Source organism: Protomyctophum bolini, assembly GCF_963924005.1.
Source record: "Protomyctophum bolini genome assembly, chromosome: 6".
Taxonomy (NCBI): Eukaryota; Metazoa; Chordata; class Actinopteri; order Myctophiformes; family Myctophidae; genus Protomyctophum; species Protomyctophum bolini.
In genome coordinates, this window is record NC_137867.1 from 28214870 (window position 1) to 28230465 (window position 15596).

Sequence of the window (15596 nt, forward strand, 5' to 3'; positions counted from 1 at the left end):
CACACACACACACACTGTGTGTATAATAATATGAATATCAATCATTGTTTATGTGGATACATGTGCGTGCGTGCGTTCGGGGAGGTGGACACCTGTTGGTACCCATCACCCAGCCTACTGCCTTGCAGTCTATTCTTAGTGCACAAAGGCTCTTGTTTGAAATTCCAATGTTGATGTGAGAACCAACGAATGAAATACTGTATATATGTATATATGTTTATATATAAAAAATACTTTACGTACAATTTTACACAGTGTTATACCATACCCTTAACATGAATCACAAACGCGAGCGCGCACACACACACGCACACGCACATGCACACACACACACACACACACACACACACACACACACACACACACACACACACACACCACACACCACACACAAATAGAGAATCTAGAAATAGTCTGGCATGTCGTCACATGGTCTGATTGCAGAGTGCGTTTCTTCCCTGAAATGGAGGCAGTGAATGGGATGTATGTGGGGTTTAATGAACGTGTAATCAACTTTGTGCAATGAGTGCTTCTAAATCGGAACGAGTGCGTGCGTGTGTGCGTTTTTGCTGGAGAAAAGATGGTGAGTGGAGCAGGAGTGGCACCACAATGGTTTCCGTATGGTTTCCGGGTGAATAGGCTCATCAATAAGATCGTCCCCTTTGCTCTCTATATCACTCTCCTCAAGCATGCAGGCTCATTACACCAGGGAAATGTAAAAAGTGAGGGGTTGGTTGTGAAACAGAACAGCACCGCACCCGTGTGCAAGCAGGCGGAATATTCACTCATAAATCACACACCAAGAGGGAAGACGTACTCGTACAAATATTGGTTGCTGTCAGTTTTGCCAGTCAAACTGATGAAACGGTGCAGAGGATCTGACATAGTGACTTCAGCAGTTCCCCACATGCTCACTGCTGGACAGCAAGTCACCCACTCACATTCCCTTTATCTCCATCAGCTACCTTTTAATCATGTAACTAATCCTATTATACAGAAGGATTTACGTACAAATGAGTGCATAAAAAGAATACATTTCCTGTAAATAACTTGATTTCCAGCATTATAGAAACGAGTGCAAGGATTTGAAGGATTGAGAGAGTGACTGTCACCTCAATGGTCTGGATCTAGATATGAATCTCTTGTACAGTAGACATGGCAAATGTTAGTCAATGTTGTTCTTTAACAGGAGTGATTCTGCCCCAATTCTCTACCCATGGCATGTACATGTGATCACATTTCGACTGTCTAGCTTTTGAATGTGGTATACAAGCTGAGAATGACTATCAACAACAACAAAAATCACACCCGTGGGAAGTGAGTGGTGCAACTCTGTGTGGGGGTCCCGGGGGTGGGGGACGCATCCAGGGTGCCGGCCCGGTTCCGGCGAGCTGCCCCGCGTCCGAAACAGTAGAGAAATGACAGAGTTACCATGTGGGGGTCCCCGGGGAGTCCTGAGTCCTGGATCATCCAGACCCCAGGAACGCGGGTTACCTTGTGGGGGTCCCTCTACTGTATACCCTCTACTGTACTGCACTGTACTGTCACTGTACTGTACTGGCACACCCAAAATCATCATATATACAGTTAATATGTGCGTGTGTGTTTGTGTGTGTTAGGTTGCGCACAGGTGGTGGAAAAACAACCTTGCTATTTTTGTGCTCATACCCATGCAGGCACACAGCCAGACACCCACCCAGCCAGCCACACACACACACACACACACACACACACACACACACACACACACACACACACACACACACACACACACACACACACACACACACACACACACACACACACACACACACACACACACACACACACACACACACACACACACACACATACCTCCGTAAGGGAGTGGTTGCACCACTCAAAAAATACATTTAGCTTAATCATAGCAAAGGCATAATATATCAGCCCAATCAAGGTCTTTGTAGATATTATCATCCTCAGAGAGAGAATACATTGCCATTTTTGATGGGTGATTAACGTCAGTGGGAATGATCAGTGATGCTGTGTGAACACTGGCAGCTACACAGATTCAGGCTACCATCCTTTTTCAACAAGAAGCCAGAGACTCAAAGATACATTTGTAGCTGCTACAAAGGCTACAACAGCTACTAAGTTACAAAAAAAGTTTCAAATTCAGCTGCAGATATGCTGTGTATCTTTTAGGCCTTTGCATCCCAAAGTGCATTTTAACTTTTTGACCTAAAGTAGTGGCTTTAACTGTTGAGGCAGGCCATTTTGCAATCGCATGTCTGTAGAATGGAAGCACAACCTCACTTTTTAGGTGTACAGTAAATGTGCCTCAAAAACAAATGTGATATATATAATGTGCAACATCACAAATGTGTGCAGGTGTACTGTACAAATGTGTTTATGAACGTTTAGAAATGCATATACCAGCTATTAGTGGGCAATTGATACTTTCAGACACAGCCATGTCCTGGATGGTCTTGGTTGTAGATTTAACAATGGGATTTATATTAAATCATATTGATGTTTTCATGAAATGTGTGCTTATTTATACCATGCATATCTATTCCATTATGAAGCTCAGTGTTAATACTGCAATGACGGTTCTGTGTGCGTGCATGCGTGCGTGCGTGCGTACGTGCGTTCGTGTGTGTAAAATACTACCGGTAATACAATTTAAAAATCAATCAATGAATATTGTACTTGTTTATTGTTATTTTGCAAGTTTCATGCTGCTGCTTTACTACCACTGATGCCATGAATATTGTGATGTTTAAGTGTTTGTGTTTCATGTGTTTGTGTGACGAAATTTCAATGTTGTCTGGAAATCATGAATTAAACTTTGCCCAATGGGCTTTGTGTTTATTTCAGTCAATAAAAAGTGTTTGTTTTATTTATCTCAGTCTTTGTCTGAAGCCTTCATGATCAATGGGAGAATGCTCAACAGACCTGAGTGCACTGATACATCTTTAGCTCAGATGTGTTGTGTGAGAATACTAAAACAACTGTTGTGGATAGCGTTCACTCTCCATCTTCTCCTGGTCTTCAGTGAGGGAGGAAACAGAGGGATAGATAGATAAAGGGATAAAGGGAGAGAGCTAAAGATGATAACAGGTCAAAATTAACCATGTAATCAATCCGATTAGTTCAACTCAGCATTATTTGCTTAGCATAATATAATTAGACAGGCATGTAGACAAAGCTTTATTAGTGGATTTATTAATAGCATTTTATTTTTGTGAGGAGGTAAATCTTGATGATGTGTATAAATAATATAACTATATTTATAAATATGAAGTGTACTGACTGACCCTCAGCTCTGAGCTGAGTGAGCTGTCACTTCTACACCCTGCATGTACACACAGCTGTCAAACAGATGTTATTACAGTAGCTGGCTGTTTGGAAATGGAAGGTTCAAGTTCCAGTTTAAAAAGGACAACTTTAGTTTTTCTCAACCACGGTTCATGTTTTAGGTTGTTATTAGAGAAAGTAAAAGATGAGTGTTCATTTCTTTTCATTTGCTGCTTTCTTTCATTTTAGCAATTTTAGCATTTTTTTACAGGGGGGCGGGGCTATTTGAAACAGAGGGATAGATAGATAAAGGGATAAAGGGAGAGAGGCTCAGTGAGAAAGGAAAAGGTTCACACTCACAGACCTGTGCAGATAAGAGGCGGAGAGAAGAGAACATCCAGGAAGATTAGTGGAAGGGGAAGATGTGGAACAGAGATAACAGGACAAGAGAAAGAGGAAAGATGAACTGGGAGATGCAGGAATTGATTTGTTGGGGGTAATTTTGAGGGGTAATTTTAGTGTGTGTGCAAACACAACCATCATCATTTTTGACCACGGTCGAGATCATGGATTTCACAATGCCACACCAGACTTTCCGGTCCTCCATTGCCATCCCCAGTTCCTGCTTACTGATGCTATAGCGATGACATCAGGGAACGACAGTTTTCTACCTCTGGTCTGCTTTGAGGCAGGACTCCAGAGAAGGACAGATATAACCAGCTCTGTAGCAGTGGCCGGCAAACTGTGCTCTTCTGGATCTGACTAACAACACGGGGAAGGTTGGTAGATTAGTGGCTCTTCCAAACACAAACGTAAAATGCCATTGACAATGAATGGACAATTTTGAGTGTTTGTGTAAACACAAACATTGCGTAACAAAAACATTGAAGACGAAGGTGAGGATGAAAATTCTGTATGATGATGTACAATGATAAGAGCGACAGGCCTCACTTCACATGGGTGTGATTTTTTTGAAAATGTTTTAATTTATTTTTTAGTCTGGGGTCATATTTAGACGGCAGTAACTGCCTGTCATAATTTCACCCCCCTCCGTATCGAAGTATTGGACAGTATTAAGATGTTGATATTAATTTTGTATTCATCTTTAGGGCCCCAAATCATACCCTAGAAAGCACATGTGTCTATTTCAAACACAAAGTGTTTTTTGACATGGGGGGGTCATATTTTGACAGCAGAAACTGCCTGTCATAATTTCACCCCCTCCCTATCTAATTACAGTATTAGGATGTTGATATTCATTTAGTCATATTTTGACAACTCATAATTTCACCCCCTCCCTATCTAATTACAGTATTAGGATGTTGATATTAATTTTTGTATTCATCCTATAGGGCCCCAAATCACTCCTTAGAAAGCACGAGTGTCTATTTCAAACACAAAGTGTTTTTTTGACTGGGGGGTCATATCTGAACCGGCCCCTTTACATGTCAACAGGAGGGGTAGGCCTCCTATGCATAGAAAACAGCTGCATAGCTCAGGGGCATCATTCCTGTTCCAATTTTAACATCAAGGCCAACCCTGAACCCACCCAACAATGCATGTTGAGGAGAACAGAGAATGAAACAAAATCGAATCTCACCCAATTTCCTCTCATTAGCCAATTTCCCCTCAGGGATCAATAAAGTTAAATGTATCTGATCTTAAACCATTAAAGCTAAAGATGATAACAGGTCAAAATTAACCATGTAATCAATCCGATTAGTTCAACTCAGCATTGCTTAGCATAATATAATTAGACAGGCATGTAGACAAAGCTTTATTAGTGGATTTATTAATAGCATTTTATTTTTGTGAGGAGGTAAATCTTGATGATGTGTATAAATAATATAACTATATTTATAAATATGAAGTGTACTGACTGACCCTCAGCTCTGAGCTGAGTGAGCTGTCACTTCTACACCCTGCATGTACACACAGCTGTCAAACAGATGTTATTACAGTAGCTGGCTGTTTGGAAATGGAAGGTTCAAGTTCCAGTTTAAAAAGGACAACTTTAGTTTTTCTCAACCACGTTTCATGTTTTAGGTTGTTATTAGAGAAAGTAAAAGATGAGTGTTCATTTCTTTTCATTTGCTGCTTTCTTTCATTTTAGCGATTTTAGCATTTTTTTTTACAGGGGGGCGGGGCTATTTGAAACAGAGGGCAATTTTTTTTTTTTTTTTACACAATTGTTTTGCAATTTAATTTGTATTTATTTATATAGTCCTATACTAGACCCCAGGAAATTACATCTGGCCACAAAAAATCACAGGATTTGGGTCGCTAACCCATACTGCTCACCCGGGTGCAATCTACATTCTGGCTGTCACCCGTCTCTCCAGTGGTCACCAGACTATACCTGGTTCAGTCAGACAACTCAAGGAGGATGTAATATATATATTTATTGAATATAGGATAATCAATGCAATATATTTATTATGGTTTGGCGATGTATTGGATCTGCTTTTTAGGTACTCAGGTCAAGCGCATCAGTCCCGACCATAGGGACTCTGAATCCCCCGTACCTAAACAGTAGATCCAAAACGACAGGTGGTAGCTGGGGTGGAGGTGGGTCAGCAGCAGAATTGAGCGCAGGTTGTATGACAGCGGCACACTGATACAGCAGCAGTGGGCAAGCAAGAAGGCAGAGGAATGCAAGAAGGCAGAGGAATGCAAACTTCTGGTTCAAGTAGCCGGTATGAGATGGGGTGAGCGTGTGATTGGCTGAGTGAATCATGTGGATGAGAGCCTGATGCTGCGGTGGCCCAATTAACGGCCGGTGCGCTGACTGAGGTTCCCTGACTGAACTTGCTCTGCGCATGTCTACGACAGGCGCAAATGCTCATTTGTCACATAGTCTATTAGAACATATCATTGAATAAAAATATGAATTAGGATTACAATTCAAGGGGAGTTAAAAGAGTTAAACTAAAAACTAATAAATCAAACATCAAAACACATCAAACTAATTAAAAAGTATGTCTATTACTTAAGATTGTATGTTCTTGGGAGGAACTACATATGGGGAGGCCTTTGTGTGTAACTCACATTTTGTGTGAGTGTCCTTACTGTCCTCTCATTTAAGTAATACATTCTGGTTTGATCCCTGGCTCGAGTTAGAGTCAAAGTGTGAGCAAGACACTAATCTTTGAGAATTCCACCCACTCCTTCATGGTGTAAGCTTGATGTGACAATAAAGTGCAGTTGAGGTCGAAATCATTTTAATATAAAATGTATTATACAGTATGATTACTCTATCCTAATTTTATCGTATTACCCTTCAAAATATGCCTTTGCGGAACTAGGATCTGGGAGAGATCTGAGGTCTCTACTAACAGGCAAATACTTACAGCCCATAAATCTGGTATAGGCCTAATACATGGCACTGGTCCGACCCCCTAACCGCACACGAAGCCAAGTAATCGGAATAATGGGATGTTGGAATTATGCGCATGCAGGCCCCATGAATCTTAGCTGTGTGAAAGAGACTCTGCCCTGCTGACAGAAGAATCTGTGTTTTCATTGTATTTTTTCATTTCTGCCCTGACACTGCCATTGATGGTGGGCGGTGGCAGGGTTTAAAGCCAAGCACACCAAGAGGAGTACAGCTCTAACATGAATAGGAAAATAATGTTGATGTATCTTCAGAAATGCATATGAATGCAATTTGTTCAAGCCACAGTATACATCATACCTGTATACCGGTAGCCTATACATTTAACAAACATCAACAATACCGAAACAAAACCATACAAAATGAGAACACAATACCAAAAAAACAACAACAAAGTACATCGTTCAACACAATTCATATTGACAACAAAGTATTCAACCTGAAAGTGTCCACTACATGTATGAGTGGTTACCACAGCTTTACAAAACCTTTGTAATTGTCATGTATGATGTACTGTATGTAAGAGTTTTTAAGGGCAGTATATCCTTAATATACGGTTTCATACCAGTCTGCTAGGGTGGATCCTTAGCAAACCACACCTTAAGAATGCTCTTAATTTCTTACAATTATACAGAATTATTCTAAGCAACTTAACATTGTATTTGTTTTGTATATTCCCCACATCAGCAGCCAGTATACAATGTAGGGATGAAAACTCTTTATGATAACCCATAATTTTACTGACTTCCTCCTTCACCTCCCCCCAAAAAAAACGTATTGCTGGGCGGCTCCAGAACAAAAAGGAGTTGTGACCCTGGTCAAGAGGATATGGGATGGATGTAAGCAAGCAAGCTACCACACCATTAGTGTGCTCGCCTTATAGGGAGCCAGAATGTATTCTCCAATTATCAATAAACAAACAACAAATTATCTTACTAAACACTACCAAGACTAGTAAACTAGTAAACTATACCAAGACAAACCCACAAAGACCAACCTACGCACCATGGGTGACCGGGCTTTCTGCTGTAGCACTTTGAGATTCTTGCGAATGTAAAGTGCGTTATAAATAAAGTCCACTATTATTATTATTATTATTATTATTATATAATTAACACTTATCTCTGATCAATGTGAAAATGAACCAGCCTAAATTGCGAATGTCTTCTATGATTGGGCTAATACATCAAAGTGGATGGAGAGAATAGTGATGGAGGAGAGAGAGACAATAAGTGAAGCAAACAGATATGATGAGATCCAAACTGATATTGACAGCGTGGAAGCATCCGCAAAAAAACAAGAAGATTAAAATGACAAAGAGAGGATGAGAAGAGAGGTGGGTGGGTGGGGGGAAGGAGAAAATTAGTAGAAGCTAACCCTGTTCCCAATCCCATAGCTTTTCTCATCTCACAATAAGGATAAAAGCTTGGATCTGTGCTCATAGGGCGGGAGTTCCCTTGAATGTACTTTCCTGGAAGCTGTCTTTTCTTTTCTTTTTTTTAACTAACTAGAGCATGCCCAAATCTGGGGCTAAACTGAACTAAACTGGGGCTGAACTAAACTATAATGAAAAATCCCAAACTATTATAACCTTGCCTTACGGACACATTCATTTTACAATCCATAGATGTTATTGCATTTTCCACTCTTGTGGCAATTTAAAATGAAACTTCTACGGCCCTGGTCCAGGGGATGAGTGAGTGACATCAGGACTTCGGTAGAGATTTCACCGTCTGTCCACTTCGCTGTATAGTGTGGAAAATTAAGGCGTCTTACTGGTATTAATATACTTTTATTTGATTATTTCTGCATGTATGCTATGTTTTCCTTTTTTGTATTTGCTCTTTTTCTTTTTACCTCCCCCAGGACCCATGGGTGATCAGTTGCCCAGCCCACACTCCCATGGGTCCTGGGGAGGTTAAAAAAAAAAAAGAAAAAAAAGAGCAAATACAAATAAAGTGTCTGTCATGATTTGTGGACCCAGGTGAGTGACAAATTAATGAAAATGGCATTGCAAACTCCAAGCAACCCCAAAGACACAATGCCAGCACTATTTGGCCCCACTTTTTCCGAAAACAGAAAAGAAATAGACTGCAATTGGCAATACAGATTTGCTTGCCAGGAAGTTTCTCAGACGAGGTGACCAGATGAACGAAACAGCCCAAAATACACTGCACCAGCACTATTTGACCACACTGATTCCAAAAAAAGAGTATGTAAAATGTGTGTGGAGAGATCGGTACATTCAGCAACTTTTTGACACCTTTCAACGGACTCATCTCCCGACTTCATTCGGCTGCCAGTCTGTAGTAATCTGTAGTCTGTTTGCTGTGGGGACACCTTAAGATGTTACTGATAGTGCTCTAGCTGCAGACTTTCTGCCTGGAGGCTACAGACATTCATGTTTTTAAATACAATGTTAGCAGCTTACTAACTGGACTTCGACCCCTCCTATATTATTTGTCTCCCCTATAACCAAAAGCCAAGTAGGCCTTGCACATACTCAGTTGCAATAAAATGCTTGGAAAACCTGGTTCTTCAGTCCTTAAACTCGATGATGCTGTGGATATCTGGCATTCCACTCTACACTGGAACACGTAACACTAGTAGGCTACAGTATATGCATGCTGTTTTTTTATTACAGCTGACTAGAACCTTGATATGTTAGGTGTGCGATATGTTACCATAGGTGACACCATGTCAACCCTATTTGATTCTGGTAGTGGGATGGAATGAAACTGATTGTGAAAACTGGCAAACCTTGGAGTAACAATACAAACAACATGTATTTAGATCAGAGTTTTTCATGTATCATTTGGTGCATCAGATCAGACCTGTCTGAAGTGAGTGGTGCAACAGTGACACTTGGTGTTCAACAAATGCTATTACCGGTACTGTCTGGTAGTCTGTTCTGTAATGTTACGCTAAAACTCAGCTTCCCATCATGCACCTGTGCACAGTGTGAAGCTCAACAGCGCCACTTTGTCACCTGTTGGTACCCTAAACATACATAAAGACATTCAGACAGACAGACATAGATAGGGACAGACATTGCTGGTCATTGGAGTGGCTGCACCACTCAAACTCCAGCAGTGAAGCCCATACGATAAAAAATAATTGGCGCTGTATGTGTTAAGCACACAGATCCTTGGTGAGATTTTTCAAATCATTCTTGTTTAAGACAATACACATCACTCTCATTGTACACTTCCCCACCCTCCCAACCACCCACACCAACCCACACAACCACAAAACTATTGGTCATTTTAACAGTTGTTAACTGTTAATGTTATGTCTTAGTACACATGACGTCGCCAGCCACTTCTTTTCATGCAGAGGAGCACACTATTTTCTACTGTTCCACACCCTGCTGAACAGACAGATCTTAATAACATTTTATAGCAGTACCATTATCATTGACCATCCTTCACTCTCAAATGCATTTCCCCTCTAATGCTATCCATAATGAATTACTGCAATATAAATTCAATTTGAAGAGATTATCAGAATCTCTGCATACCATCTGTGCCTAGTAAAGACCCCTGTTACTGCACCCCCGTGTGCTACTGCTGGAATAACCCACCAGAGCCTTACCCTTTACTGTCTCACTTTCGGAGGAAAAAAAGTGTCAGATGGAACGTTAACTCCGTCTATGAATACAGATAGGGTTTGACCTTGCCATTTACTGTTCTCCGGTCAGAAGGCTAGAATGATATATCTTTTCAGTAGGCTACTGGGGAACTGGATTAAGGTGAACCAAGGCTGTGCCCCTCTTTTCACTGGATTGTTATTTGGTTTGGATTATGCTGCGAAAGGAGATCATTTGTCAGCCATGCTACATTGTCAAACAAAGATAAAATAGGCTTTAATTCCTGTTATAAACATTTTATAGTTGATCTTTGCTTTGGCAAGTAAAACACTTTATTACACATCAAAGAGACTACCCCACTGTTACAACAGCATTCACTGGGTCACTTTGTTTTAACATGCTTTGGTACTGAGTTTGTAGTGGTTAACGTGAGTACATTTAGACAATCACAGGAAAAGTAATTTGCAACTCATCCTAAGAGCTAATTCATACTCCATCAAATCGTTTTCAGATAGTTGACCATTTCCCATTTGCACTAAACCTCACCCATCTGGGGCTAGACCCTGGTTAAAAGAAACACAATTTACAATTTAGGCATTTAGCAGACGCTCTTAATCCAGAGCGATTTACATTAAGCAAGAACAAAAAGCATGGCAATACAATCACATACATACAAAGTAGTTATCATGAAACATGCGTAAGCTAAGAACGTTTTTTTTGATTGATTGAAATATTTATTAACAGTTTGTAGAATTACAGTACATTTCAAGCACAAACTCAATACAGAGACTGTTAACTGTGAGTGGACGACCCAATTAAGCATTACACTTGTTTACAACAGGGTCCACATTGTTCAATTCATCAAAACATATAGAGACATACAAATAGACACTTCTATGTAGTTAAAGAACAGAACAGGAATTCATCATATATAAGCAAAAAGGGAAAAGATACATATACAGTGAGGGAAAAGGGGGGGGGGGGGAGGAATCAGATTTTACAGAGGCCAGTTTCGAATTGCAGCCATCCGTAGGTGCCCTTTGAGAGTTTTGAAGGAGTCAAGGGATTCACATGTCTTAATGACTGTTGGTAGGGCGTTCCACATTTTGGTGGCATAGGAGCGAAAATAATTTAGTCCCTTGTTTGTGCCGAATCTGGGTTGTACATGGTTTGTTGCACTACCTCTGGTGTTGTGGGTGTGGACTTCGTTTACATTAAGGAAGTATTTAGACAGGTACATGGGTATCTTAGTGGTGTATCGAATCTTGTGGACCAGACCCATTGCAAGATGCTGTACTCTGTCGTCGACCCTAAGCCATCCCAGCCTGTCAAAGTGGGCAGGGGTGAGACGGGTTCGGGGGGTGAGGCCAAGTAGGACCAGTTTGTTTTGGGAGGTCTGGAGCCTTGTTTTAAGGGCCTTTGAGGTGCTGTGGTACCAAGAGGTGGATGCATAGTCAAAGAAACCTTGTACGAGGGCTCCTGTTACGTAACAGTGGAATATCTATATGACACACTATTAAGAATCCTTTTCAAATGCAATCCGAACAATGTTTGTAAATATGACAATTGAACAGTGGGCTAAATCAACAGAGCTGAGGAAGTATGTGTTGTCGTGGAGATTGTAGTTGGAGGAGGAAGAGGGGGTGTGAAGACCAAGTAGGAAGAGATAGTAAAATAGAGGCACAAAGATGAACAGAGGGAGGGAGAGAGAAGAGACAGACAGGGAGAGAGGGGAAGGAAACAGAAAGAGAACACGGGAAGAGACACAGGGAGAATGAAGCCGCACAGCTGCTGACTTCCACACATCTCACACCCTCCTGGCGACCCCCTTCCGCTCCCCCCGTTTCTGTCCCTTTCTGTCTCAACACTTTTCACCTTTTTCGCAGATAAACCGCTTCAACCCTATTTTATACTTTGTCGTACGACAAAAAAAAAAGCAATCTAAAAGAAGACACTGATGTCAAAAAATGTTTTAGACCCATCTGCCCAAGTAAGGCTTGGATCAGGAATTTCACTTCTCTCCTCTACATTTGAATTCCGAGAGCATTTCATTGTGAGTCATGGCTGACTTGCTGCAGAGCTGGTCAAAGGTCCCACGAGAGACTTGTCAACACAGGACTGTATTGCTTTCTGTGATAATAATCTCCTGTAGCAGTCCTCATGATATAAAAAGACCCTATGGCTGTGCCATTTGTAATATGTAAATTATCAAAGAGAAACCCTACGAGTGTGCTATGTGTGTGTGTGTGTGTGTGTGTGTGTGTGTGTGTGTGTGTGTGTGTGTGTGTGTGTGTGTGTGTGTGTGTGTGTGTGTGTGTGTGTGTGTGGAACGAGCTTCATTATATTTATTTATTTATTATTTCTTGGAAAAATGACACAATAGGAACTATTATGCACAAAAACGAATTTCACCCACTTACTTGTGACAAAAAATTCTATCTACCACCTGGATGAGCACCTGGCTCCAATGTAAAGGTTTTATGGCAATGCTTTCGTATACCACCCACCCACACACACGCACACGCACGGGCACGCACACCCACGCACGGGCACACACACCCGCGCACGGGCACACACACACACACACACACACGGGTGTGCGCCGAAAAGGCCAATGGGTCGTCTCGCCCAGCCTAATGACTCTGCCCTGCTGTCCTTCACATGGAGACAAACAAAATCTTTACAGAGAGAGGGGGGACTGTTTCCCAGGAATGAACAAATGAATGCTGGGTTTATGTGGTTGTTTTAAAAATATATATAATATCAAGGGCAGTTTCATCAGGTTTCAAGGGTTCCTGTTTTTGTATGTAGGTGTCTGCCAAAACACACTTGAACAATGAAATGCATGCGTCACATTATCCAAACATGCATTTCCATGCCCTTTTGGTTTAATACAACACATGATTTGCCAATTTTCAAGGAATTTGCAGGGGATGAATCCCAGCACGAGCAGAAATGATTGTATCAAACTCCAATCGTGTAAGCAAATAAATGAAAAGCTTTATGGAAGAATTCTGAAAATGTGCAATCATCACGTTGCTTAGCTCCAAATAACTTTAGGCAGAGAGAAACGCACCATGCTGATCCAAGCTGCTCAGATATGTCAGTGGTCTATACCTAGAATCTTTCATAAGGTGCTGGAGAGATTAAAGTGATCCACACAAAATGAAAAACAAAATGAAAATACCACACACGTAGCTCTGTAAAGCTCTGTCTGTCGTTGAATTGTCCGTATATGTCCGTATATGATCGCTAATGTCATTGAGACTGTAGGTGGCAGTTTACTATGAAAACCTGCATTTTCAGTCAGTCAGTCACACTCGTGACACGCTCCATTCATGGCCGTGTCTCCGATCACGACACTGACCTCATCAAACCCTGGATACATGGACAAGACTGGATCACCACCTAGATCTGCCTATATGCAGCCGGCCAGCAACTCTACATCTGACTTCACGGACCATGTCGATTTGACCTCATCAAACCCTTAGATCTCCATATGGAGCTGACATTGTTCTGACATTCCATATGTTGATCCTTCCCCACCCGCCCTTTGGGGCGAGGTCGCTTCTCGCCCTCAGTGTGTGAATAGGTGAATGTGGCATATACTAGCCTACATTGTAAAGCGCTTTGGAGAAAAGTGCTGCACACTAAATGCAGCACATTTACCTTTATCATCAGCAAATTCACCTCTGAGCATTGCATTGTTATTTGTGCGGCTTTGTCCTCAAACTACACATACTTTACTTAGTATTGATCGCTAAACAGAGAGGACAGAAAAGACACATTTTGAGCAGCTTCATATTGGAGAAGAGAGGTATTCACTCACTCACAGGTGCAAGCATGCTTTATAGACCGCATTAGGCAGAAGGTATATCAATTGCACTTGTCTATTTCACTCTACAATTCAATTCAATTCAATTCAATCTTTATTTCAGACTCAGAGGAATCCATATCACAATAAAAAACACAACAATATAATACATAAAAAAGAATATAGAAAGAAATATACAATAAAAATAGTTCCACCATGTTCAGTTTCGAACATACAGACCAAGTGCGCCAATAGTTCCACAGTCTAGAGTAGAACCTGACCGAACTACAGGCCTATAGGATAGTAGGCTATGTACAATGCATACTGTACATACTACAGAATGTACATTATAGGGCCTATACATTAGTGCACTCTGAATTATTGATTGAATGCAAATTTAGTTTTACTTTGTTTTTGTTTGTTTTGTCCATATCTTTATTCAGGGATGAAACCTTGAGCTCCAGGCTAAGACAGCGCTTTCCAGTCGGCATAATCACAGTCTGTTTCTGTGGTGGTGTTTATTTTTCATATAAATCCTTCTTGCCCAACTCAAAGGAAGCTTCACACTCAGTTCAGGATCAGTTGTGTTTCATTGCCTTGGGCAAGTGCTTGTCGACAGGAGACACTGGCATAAGGGACTAAAGAGAGAGGGCTTCATTTATTTTCGCAATCCAAAATATCCCTTGGTTACAAGTGTGGTTCTCTAACAATCTCACTATATCGCTGCGTGTCAGGTTGTGTGATCAGCTCATTTCGGTGTGCGATACCAACAGGCAGTATATACCCAACCACTGACCTGCAACCATGTTTTCCTCATCAGCAAAGAGAAACCACGATTCTTGTGTGTTTTCTTAAAAAAATATTTTTTGTCTTTTATTTTCTCCATGAAAACATGACAGAAAGACAAACTTCCAAAATAATGAAGACAAACAGAACTGAACTTGAAATCAAGACTGAGTAACGAAAATGAGACAGTGGGTGATCAAACCACTATTGACACACAGGGGATGACAAATAATTTAAACATACTACAAATTACTACATCATAATCCACTACAACACATCACTAAATCATATTAACAAAAGAAAATACAATGAAACTGAAATGTAAAATGCAATTTTTCAAAATACTAATAAATTCAGACATAAACCTCTGCCATCCCCAATGCAAAGGGGACATGGTTCAGTCCAATTACCCAGCTCCTTATAAGCCAATCTGTAGCAGCTGGTCTTTATTTCTATGGCCAACCATTTAAACTTCAGTATACTCATTTGAACTTATATACTCAAAACAAACAAATAAAAATGTAATATCTGATAAAAACAACTAACAAGCAATGACCAAATTAAACTTGTGGATGTACCTCCAGTCCGTAACTTTATCACCAAACTTGAAATAGTGTGTCATTGTGTGTAGTCCATTATATATTATAGAATGTAGTAGTGCTGAAAATAAATATAAACTAAATTAAACCAAAAAAGACAAGTTTCCACCATGTTTTACCAACTTTGTGTGGACT